The sequence below is a fragment of the Octopus bimaculoides genome, chromosome 3 (genome assembly GCF_001194135.2).
Source record: "Octopus bimaculoides isolate UCB-OBI-ISO-001 chromosome 3, ASM119413v2, whole genome shotgun sequence".
Lineage (NCBI taxonomy): Eukaryota > Metazoa > Mollusca > Cephalopoda > Octopoda > Octopodidae > Octopus > Octopus bimaculoides.
Genome location: NC_068983.1, coordinates 36,758,323 through 36,770,086, shown reverse-complemented (window position 1 = coordinate 36,770,086; position 11,764 = coordinate 36,758,323). Strand labels below are relative to the sequence as shown.

The 11,764-nt window shown below is 38.2% G+C and overlaps 1 long non-coding RNA gene across 1 annotated transcript in view; it reads right to left on the bottom strand.

Moving 5' to 3' along the window:
* Positions 1-11,764, bottom strand: part of LOC128247278 (uncharacterized) — a 153,729-nt gene that overhangs the window by 59,012 nt on the left and 82,953 nt on the right. The gene's annotated exons all lie outside the window — the stretch shown is intronic.

Below are 11,764 nucleotides of genomic sequence, written 5' to 3'. Positions count from 1 at the left end.
ATATATATATATATATATATATATATATATATATACATACATGTATATATGCTTGTCAAGTTATTTGTTGAGGTTTCAGTAACAATCGGTTCATACAGGATACGCTATATAAAGTCTTATAAAGTTGTGTCACTAAGTAAACAATGAGCTGTGAGAGGAGACAGACATAGGTGATATCATAAGGTCTTTTCATATCAAGTTACGTGCTGTCGCATGGCTTAGTTATGAGAGTGTTGAACTCACAATCGTAAGATTGTTGTTTCGATGCCTGGACCGGGAAATGAGTTGTGTTCTTGAGCAAATCATTCCATTTCGCTAAGTTACGGGGACATAAACATACCAGCATCGGTTGTCAAGCGATGTTGGGGGGACAAACACAGACACACAAACATACACACGCACATACATATATATACATATATACGACGGGCTTCTTTCAGTTTCCGTCTACCAAATCCACTCACAAGGCTTTGGTCAGCCCGAGGCTATAGTAGAAGATACTTGCCCAAGGTGCCACGCAGTGGGACTGAACCCGGAACCATGTGGTTGGTAAGCAAGCTAGTTACCACACAGTCACTCCTGTAAAATTTTCTTCTACTTTTTTTAATTGCAAAGTCTTTGATCAGATCCTTAAAATTAATCTTACATAATACATCTAGTTCTATACTTAGCAGAGATAAGGCATCCCGAATATTATTTTAGCAAGTTTAAAGTGTACCGTAAACGATTTACCATTTCTGTGGTGCCCCCTTCCCTTGATGACCTAAGCACGTGCTTATTTATGTTAATTAGTTAACCCAGCCCTGGGTAGAAGTGGGACCAGTGAATCAAGTTGTCCTTAGCAGAGAGGGTAAGCAGTTAGCTAGTATAGAAGAGCAGAAGCCATTGTTGTGGCGTTTGAAGAAGTAGAGCGAAAAAAAAAAAAACGTGCGTCTGTGAGACTTTGGTTTTAGAGTGTTGGTTTTAGTCACGAGTATTAGAGGTATGAGTTAGGAAGTTGATTTAACTTCCAGTCATTGAAATACATTACCTTAGTTATCACACTTATCATCGTCGTCGTCGTCGTCGTCGTCGTCGTCGTCGTCATCATCGAGCCTTGAACATTAATGTCTCGAGTCCTGAGGCTCATAGAGCCGTTTACCAGGTTATCACGGTTTATATGTAACTGAGACCACAACATGTCCCCTTAACGGGGTACCAGTCTGCGCAGGGTTATTCATTTACAGCTAAGTTGACTGGAGCAAACTAAAAATAAAACTGTTTTGCTCAAGAACACAGCGCATCGCCCGGTCCGGGAATCGAAACCACGATCTTGTGGTTGTGATTGTAACATTCTAAACCTCTCTGCTACATGCCTTCACGCTATGACATCCGAGGAAGCACAAACATCTCCATATTTCCAGTTAGTTTGTTTTGAAGCTTCATATCTATTTAGTTTAACGGAGACAAGGAACAAGCGCTGTCAATTACTCTTCTCTTCCTAGAGACGTCAATATGTCCGAAACCGGATATTCTCTGAAGTTATATAGTTAGCCTGTTTTTTATGTGTCCGTATGACAGAAAAAGTGACAAATACGGACTGGCGGAGGTGGTAAAGGAGAGAGTTATCGGGTTTAGGCGCGTCTAGTATAGACTATGATTGTTTAATAGTCTCGGTGTGCCAACCGGATGTTATCGAGCAAAAGGTATATTTATACAAAGCTTCTTATTTTGACCACATTTTTCCTTGTAGGGAGAGTAACAACACTCCTGCAACGAAGTTATGAGATAGTAGTGTCATTGCGGTCATCATGTAAATGCTTTAGTTGTTTTCTAAGCACAAGACTAAGATGTTTCTTTGTTTCTTTTGTGTTTTCGATGACAGGATAGGTAGGGCAACGGACTAAAATGATTTGCTGCTTATGGTTAAGCCATTTTACATATAGATATCAAATCTCAATGTTGCCGATTTTCTTTTTTTGTTTTTTATCATTCCGTGATCAATAATTGCTTGTCAAGTACTAGGGAGTTGATTCAACCGATTGTAGTCATCACTGAAATGTATTAGATAGTTGTGGGGGGAAATGAGTGATATTTACTGCATTTTTGACTTGGAGAAAAAAAAATTCTCACAAATATTCACTACCTTACAAAAACTATATCAGCTAAGCAAATCACCATCTCTAAATACATTTAAACTAGAACATATTCAGAACACTATTTCAGAAAGTTATCTCCGTTCTCTTTGAGCATACAAAAGACAAATTTATGTGGGGTAAAATAAGTAAACCAGAATAAGGTAAATTTGCCTCTTCAATTCTCAAGAAATACATTTGAAAAAAAGACTCATACACATCAATATCCATCCTCAGACATCAGAAATATTAGAAATGCAACAAAAAATTTTAAATATTGAGGTCAAATGAAAGAGGATCATGAAAAAATGACACGTGATATGAAATTAACGAAACTTGACTGAACCTAAACATTCAACATAAAATACAACTATTCTATATTTTGAGAATTATGTATGAGGAATTATGTACATTATTTACAATAGACGGATAGGTGGCTTCATCTTGTTTGTTGTTATCACAACGTTTCGGCTGATGTACTCTCCAGCCTTCATCAGCTGTTCTGGTAGAATTTCGAGCCCAACTCTTTATTTGACTAATGGGGTACACTGCTCTCATTCCGAAGATATGTTGCTGATGTTATTTTTCTGTTGATATTATTTTTCAAGTCCTTGCCTGGGATTGAACTTAGAATCCGAGGGTCAGTAGTCCGCACTCTTAACCACTATGCTATATGCCTGTGGGCAATTATATAGTGAATTTTATGGCTTATAAACCTAGTATTTTATCTTTTCTTAATACTTGTTCCCATATTACATTCATATCTGCACTAGGTCTGCTTAGGAGGCTATTGTGCCCTACCATATGTGCAGCCTCTTTTAATTTTCGTATTTTTCAGTGGTGTTCTCTGTCGATTATTTTAACTTCATCCCACAGCAGGAAGTGGTTTCCGTTTTTCCATACATGATCGCTTATACCCGATTTTTCAACATACCCTTGTGTCACAGCTTTACGATGTTCCTCTGCCCTTACTTTAAGGGGGCAGCATCTTTCCTCTTTGTATAGCCTACCACAATTGCATGAGATAGACTACACGCAGTTTTTGGTTATATTCTCTTTTATGGGCAGTTTTACTCGGAGATGTTTGCGAAGTGTTGTATTACTTCTGAATACTGTCCAGTGAAGGTTGGCTTGTGGTATACATATGTCCTGAGCCCATGCTCTGTGCGTTATTAATACATCCAGGAATGCTAGCTGATTGTCCTTTTCTTTTTCCGTTGTGAACTGTATGGGTAGCTTTATTGAGTTCACATGATCTAGTGTATGAGCCAGTGTATGAAGGTGTCGTCAACATATCGAAGGCATAGGGTTGGCTTTAGTGGTGTTGATCCTAAAGCCAAATTCTCAAAGTATTCCATACATATATTGGCTATTACTGGTGATAATGGTGAACCCATAGCTAAACACTCATACTGTCGACATATATCAGTATCTACTCTGAAATAGGTAGTTTCTACGCTGAAAGTCAACATTTCCATCAAGTTTTCTATTGGTATAGCAGTGCGTTCTTTTAGAGAGGTATCCGTCACTAGTTTGTCTTGAATCACTGATAGTGCTTCATTAGTTGGTATTTTGGTAGACGGTCTTATCACATCTAGACTCACCATCTGGTTGGATCCAATGGGAGTATCTTTGATCAATTTTGTGAAGTGAGTGGAATTCTTCACGTACGATGTTGATTTACCTGCTATTGGACTGATTATATTCACAAGGAAGTGACTCAGTGGATGACATGCCAAACCTCTACAGCTCATTATAGGTCTTAATGGAATACCATCCGTATGAATCTTAGGGAGACCGTAGATGTGTGGCATCTTACTGTAGCGCTGGGTCAGTTGTCTGTACTTAATTGGTATGAAGTGATCCTTGTTCTTGATTAAGATCTGTGACAACTTCCTCTCTGTTTTCAGAGTTGGGTCTTTCTTTATTTTGCTGTAGCTACCATCACTTATGAGACTTGCCAATTTTTCCGAGTATTCAGACTTGTTTATCACCACCGTACCATTACCCTTATCAGCTGGAAGTATTATGATGGAATTGTCACTCTGTAATGTTTTAATAGCGAACTTTTCTTTCTTAGTAATGTTTGGTTTGGGAAGTTTCACTTTCTCAAGTACCTGTCTCACTTTCCACTTTAGTTCATTTCCCTGAGCTTCTGGTATATTTATGGATATCTCCTCAATAGGGGCTATTATGTCCAAGCATGGAATGTGCTTGATGGTTGTCGCAAAGTTGAGACCTTTGTTTAGTACTGCTTCTTCAAAGTTGTCCAGATGTCGGCTACTTACGTTAATTACTGCTTTCACAGGTGAGTGACAGACTTCGGTCTTTAAACTCTGACCTTTGAGCTTCATAAACTTCTTAATCTGGGTTGTCTTCACCTTCTCAAATTCTTTCTGGTACGACTTTTCTAGATCTTGTTGGATTTTCTCCCTGTCATCATCTCTAGTTATTCTCCCAAGTAATGAAGATAATCTGTCTCTGATTTCGTTATTTAGTTGATGTCTGTTTCCAACAGTTATAATGGATCCTCTCACGGACGAAGGCGTGCCCGGCTCTTTCCGCTATTCTTCGAGCTTTATTTGAATCCACTGATGTCGTTATAGTGAAGCCAGGTGGTATTAGCTTTGAGTCTCTACATCTACACAAGAAAGTTAGATCGTTTGAAAGACGAGCTAGTTTCTGATGGAGTTTCTCTATATGCCTCCGTTGAAGTCTGTCAACTCCGTACCGATTAGATGATACTATTCTATATTTTGGGGGTGAGGAATTATGTACATTATTTACAATGGACGGATAGGTGTCCTCATCTTGTTTGTTGTTATCGCAACGTTTTGGCTGATTTACTCTCCAGCCTTCATCAGGTGTTCTGGTGATATATATCGACAGGATGAGGGTTTAAATACGGATTCGCCATTATCATCAGCCAATATATACATGGAATAATTAGAGAATTTGGCTTTAGGATCAATACCATTAAAGCCAACCCTATGGCTTCGATATGTTGAAGACACCTTCATACTCTGGCCCCACCAGGAGGATGTTCAAGTAGTACTAGATCATGTGAACTCAATAAAGCCATCCATACAGTTCACAGTGGAAAAGGAAAATACAGCTGGCATTCCTGGACGGATTAATAACACACACTGAGTATGGGCTCAGGACATCCGGTTACCGCAAGCCAACCTTCACTGGACAATACCTCAACTTCAATTCCCACCATCTATACAGTATAAAGAGAAAGATTGCTCGGTGCCTAAAACATCGAGCAAAGACTATAAGTAGCGATCTTGATACACACCACGAAGAAATGATCAGGCTAAGAAACAATCTGCTATGCAACAACTATGCTTGGACACAATGACCTCCTAAGCAGACCTAGTGCAGATATGAATGTAATATGGGAACAAGTATTAAGAAAAGATAAAATACTAGGTTTATAAGCCATAAAATTCACTCTATAATTGTACACGGGCATATAGCATAGTGGATAAGAGTGCGGACTACTAACCCTCGGATTCTAAGTTCAATCCCAGACAAGGACTTGAAAAATAATATCAACAGAAAAATAACATCAGCAACATACCTTAGAAATGAGAGCAGTGTACCCCATTAGTCAAATAAAGGGTTGGGCTCGAAATTCCGCCAGAACATCTGATGAAGGCTGGAGAGTACATCAACCGAAAAGTTGTGATAACAACAAACAAGATGAAGCCACCTATCCGTCTATTGTAAATAATCAACATAAAATATTCTCTGTAGCTTCTTCACAATCCCTTTTTTGATATATTTATGTATCATGTAGTTTAAGAGAAGAACTTACTGAAATAAGTTATTACTTATTTTCCCTCACTTTAGATATCATTTTTGAAAATCATCAACTTAGACATTAGTATGGGAAAAAATTGACTTAGAATCCAACAGAGAAAAGAATATTGATTGTTAAACATCAAAAAGTATCCAGATATTTTGTCAGCAACTTCAATTACAACCGAGTCAGAGAGGTAAAATTTGTTGAAAAAAATGTTGCTTCAAACTCCCTCAACTTCAACAACAACTATGCTAACCAATTTTTTCTGCCATGAATGATGCAACAGTACAAGCTAATGACACAATACTTGCAATGTAATAGTTTCAGACAAGCAGAAAGAAAATAATAAATCAGAGATTACTCATTTTGCCTCACATTCCTGGATACCCGCCCATTTCTACAGTATTTAAGCAAGCATTGTAAGACACGAGGTAACCTTTCGGTTAGCAAAATTTGAAATATGGTTTTGATTCTGGATTGAACTTAATCGATTGATGTCTCTATTAAAATTATGGACATCAAATTCTATAAATTTGTGGCCTGAAAATCCCTTATTAGTAATACACTTAGATGAAATGTGGAAGATATATAAAATGGTAATTAGCTGACTGACAAACTTTATATTCTCTAGTTCAAGGTCTCGCAGTTTTGAGTTTAAATCTCGCATATGTTACACTCCGTCGGTTACGACGATGAAGGTTACTTTTGATCCGATCAACGGAACAATCTGCCCGTGAAATTAACGTGCAAATGGCTGAGGACTCCACAAACACACGTACCCTGAACGCAATTCTCAGAGAGATTCAGCGCGATACAGAATGTGACAAGGCTGGGCCTTTGAATAACAGCTCATGTTTGGCAGCTGAGTGAACTGGAGCAACGTGTAATAAAGTGTCTTGCTCAAAAACAAAACGTGTCGCCGGGAATCGAACGCGCGACCTTATGATCGTGAGTCGAATACCCTAACCACTAAGCCACGTGCCTTATCTCCCATTTATCAAGGAAATAAATGCCAGTTAGTATATTGGAGTTCACCAATTGACAATATATTCTGCTTCATTATTAAAAAGCAAAACAGAAATTAGCACTAAACTGAAATAGATTCACTGAACTTGCCAGCATTCACTCTCGGAATGAGGCTATTTGGCGCAGCTGTCTGGACGCGGATGATTTGCTCAGCTGACTGGATTCTCAGCCTGTTTTGGCGACGGTACTTTTTAGCACTGGAGGCAAACGCATACACACATGCATGCGCAAGAATATATACATACATATAGAAAGAATGAGAGAAGGGGGAAGGAGAGAGATACATTACAGTTTATTAACTGAATACGATTGACATAAACTTTCCTCTCTTCATACACAGAAAGAGAAATATATTCATGGACATAAACAGAGAGGGAAGGTGAGAGAGAGAGGAAGAGGGAGAGGGATGGAAAGAGAAAGGAGAGAGACGGTGAAAAAAGTGGAGAGAGGGGGAGAGAGAGGTGTGGGAGAGGGAGAGAGAGAGAGGTGTGGGAGGGAGAGAGAGAACTAGAGAAACATCAAAGCGAAAGCAACATTATGATGTCAAATAAGCCAGCATCGAATCAGCAACGTCAAATAGGCAGCGCCGAAACGGCTGTACCAAAGCGTTTCATAATCATTCACTGCCATCTTAATTGTGTTGACAATTAAGTGTCATTAATATATTGATTGAAATCCATTGTTAATATCTATTATAAAAAGAAAGAACTCATTATTGATTTCACGTGTAGAGGCGCGTGGCTTATTGGTTCGAGTGTGGTATTCATGATCATTAGATTATGGTTTCATTTCCTGGACCGGGCGATGCGTTGTGTCCTTAAGCAAAACATTTTATTTCATATTTCTCCAGTTCACTCAGGGGGCAAAAATGAATAATCCTGAGACGGACCGGCGCCCCGTCCGTGGTTGGAATATATACGACACAGGATCCATTTTTTTTTTGTTTTGATTTTGATTGATTTCATGCAAAACCATAAGGTTTTATAGAAAGGAAAGAAATTGATACAATGTTGAAGTGAATCGATCCTAACCGAAAATAAAAAAAAAATCAAAAGCTGTATCACGAACTCCGTACACTTGGAGCCTACTTGTAACTTGCACTCGGAAATAAATATTTGTGGACTACTTTCGATTAAGCATAAAACTTGAGATTCATAAACGGGAGCGAAATTTTAGGTTGCCGCATTGACTCCAAATAGTCGTGACACAAGGGAAGAGAAATTGCTCTAACGTAAAATATAAACCGCAATGATAAGTACTGCGATCGTAGTTTCTATTTAACCTCTTGCAAACGGGAAGCGGTACTGACCGTATCGAAACACTATGTGTGTGAACACTATGTGATGTCTCGCTCTGTGCGGCACTGTGTTCTCAAATATTGTTGTTGGCACTCTGTCGGTTACGACGACGAGGGTTCCAGTTGATCCGATCAACGGAACAGCCTGCTCGTGAAATTAACGTGCAAGTGGCTGAGCACTCCACAGACACGTGTACCCTTAACGTAGTTCTCGAGGAAATTCAGCGTGACACAGAGTGTGACAAGGCTGGTCCTTTGAAATACAGGTACAACAGAAACAGGAAGAAAGAGTGAGAGAAAGTTGTGGTGAAAGAGTACAGGAGGGTTCGCCACCATCCCGTGCCGGAGCCTTGTGGAACTTTAGGTGTTTTCGCTCAATAAATACTCACAAGGTCCAGTCTGGGAATCGAAACCGCGATCCTACGACCGCGAGTCCGCTGCCCTAACCACTAGGCCATTGCGCCTCCACAGTTCTCAAATATACCACACTGAGAAAATACACTGTAAATTCCTAGTATGAAAAATTATGTAGTTACTGAACAGCCTAATGCCGGTACACAGCACAGACTATTAATACTAAATCCGCCTGCATGGGTTTAACGAATATTTCATTAATTAACATTGTTGTGTTCAAAACCCATTTTTATGGGTATAGCTTGTAGAAGGTTGTAGAAAGATGATTTCTGGAAATGGAGTGCTGTGGCGTTAAGTCCTTTCCAATATACATGAATGAAATGAAATAGCGTAACCTGAGACAGAAACTGGGTCGCGCGTTCAGTTCACCTCGTGCTTCCACCTACACTATGGTATTATCAGCCAATTTAAGAAATGTTTATTGATAACCCTGTCACACTCATATAAACGCACACAAATGGTTTCTAACAATGTATATTTACAGTTTTTGAAAGGAAGGGTTCTTGGTTCTTTGTTCAGCGTAATAGGGGAAGTATGAAAAACCAATCCCTAAAAGCTGAAAGGATAATGTTAGATAACTGGTCTGTAAGGCATATAATTATATGCAAGGAGAGATGAACTTGACAAATAAGAGTACGGTTATTTACAACGCAAGTCACGTATTCACAGATGGTGTCGATAGAGATGGGACAATGGTGAAGATATCAACCCATAAACACCCACTTGTATTCTTTTCTTTTCTTTTCCCTTTCTTTTCTTTTTTCTTTTTTTTTTTCCTTTTTTTTAAAAATCCTATTGCTTCTACTCCACTGAACAAATTTTATTGCCTTTCTTGAAATCGCAGCTGGTTGTTTTTGTTGTTGGGGTTGTTGTTGTTGTTGCTGTTGTTGCTGTTATTGTCATATAGGCCTAGGTTAAATTTAGTGGAGCAAGTCCATGGCCCTTAGATTGTCTACCGAGCGACTTGATGTTCAACAGACATTCCAGCTGTGGCTATCATTTCTACTTTCTAGCATTTTACATTCAGAAAGCGCTTTCTTACTTTGCTTGTGTAACCATTGTTTTTTTTTTTTTTTTTTTTTTTTTTTTTTTTAAAGTCAGAAAGGCGAGTAATGTAGTTAGGAATAGATATGGCTATTGTTTTAAGCAGGTAACGCAACCGCGCAAAAGCTCCTTCTTTTGTTTGAAATTGCACCTGGTAGTGTCAACTTGCTCGTAGAAGGATCATTAATTCGTACCGAGTCACTGGCGCCATAGCATTGTAGCTACGACCAAAACAAATAATTCCCAATGTCCTAGTCCACCTAGCCATAAGTATAAATGTACAAGTATCATCATCATCATCATCATCATCATCATCATTTAACGTCCATGTTCTTCTATGCTGGCATGGGCTAGAGGGTTTGACAGGATCCGATGGGTCGAGGGGCAGTCTTGAGCAATCTTCAGCCTGCAGGACTTTCTGAATGGCATACCTGAATGGGACAGAATATTTAGTGGCATTTCTTCCGGTTCTTTATGTTTTGAGTTCAAATCCTACCGAGATCAACTTTGTCTTTCATCCTTTTGAGGTCGATAAAACAAAGTCCCAGTCAAGTACTGGGGATTATTATTATTATTATTATTATTATTATTATTATTATTATTATTATTATTATTATTATTATTATTCAGTAGTCTTATTTTTATAACGTGCTTTCACTGCACTACCGAGCGCAGCTCTGTGTGCCTTGGGTATGTGCTGTGGTTTGCTGTGATGCTCTTATGGTTACTGTATTGAAAGTGTTTTACGTAGGATGTGTGCAGTGCCTAGTAGTGCTATTTTCTGCATGTTATATATATTTGTTAGTCCTGGTGTTTTTGTTATGTATTTGTTTGAATATTTTTTTTTATTATACCTAATGTGCCCACTATAATAGGAATTATTTCTGTTTTTAGACTCCACATTTGAGTTACTTCTATTTCCAGGTCTTTGTATTTTGAAAGTTTCTCCATTTTATTTTAGAGAATCGTTGTCATCTGTTGGTATTGATACATCAATTAGAAAGCATTTTTTTCTTCATGATCTCTGATAACTATATCTGGCCTATTGGCCTTATTATTATTATTATTATTATTATTATAAGATTGACTTTTGCTTACCCAGGGACCTCAAGAGACAAGTTAGTAGTCCAAGTTGCTGTTATGACTAGGGTGCCAAATTTCTGGTTTTGCACAGAGTATTATTCTTGAAAACGTCTGTCAAAACTTAAGAAAATTAGAAGTTTGTTTTAAAAGTAATTTGATTATAAGATGATAGTATGATCTTAAGGTGACAGTAAAAGGTCTTGGCTATCATGTACATTTAAGAGAACTTTTGACAATGTTTAAAGATTAAGATGTTTTGGGGATTATACAGACAATATTTTTCTTGGGATATGAGCAGTTCCCATGGGCAATATTTTTTGAATTTCTTCCATTTTGGGATTTCCTGGTATCTAGAATAGGTAGTAATCAGTATTATTATTATTGAGTGAGAGAGCAGCGCATGCCATCAAAGTGATATTGGGGTACAAATATACGAAGCCCAATATACCCACCATGGCCACCCGTCCGAAAAGGGTACGCTAAGCACATGTATCACAACCATATGTGCGCGACATGGTGATCTCATATCAAGATAAACAGCGTATGACCTTGCAGGTGGGGAATGCTTAACTAGTTAAGGTCAAACAACTGACAAACAAATCTATGGTACTGAGCAGAATATTTGCTGTAACCCATCATTTATACCAAGACAAACTTGTACATGGTAACACTTCCAATCAGTTATGATCAGAAACCATGGGAGCCACTGCCTGGCACTGCATCAGGGCATTTATTATTATTATTATTATTATTATTATTATTATTATTATTATTATTATTATTATTATTATCTGGTCTATTGGCCTTAATTTCTCTATCTGTGTGTATTGGCATATCCCAGAGTATGGTTGCTTTCTCGTTTTCTGTGACCTTTTCTGGCATGTGTTTATACCATCTTTTTTCTGTTGCTATTCCATAGTGTTGGCATAGCTTTCCAGTGTATATAGATCCCAGCTCTGTCGTGTCTGTGAATAT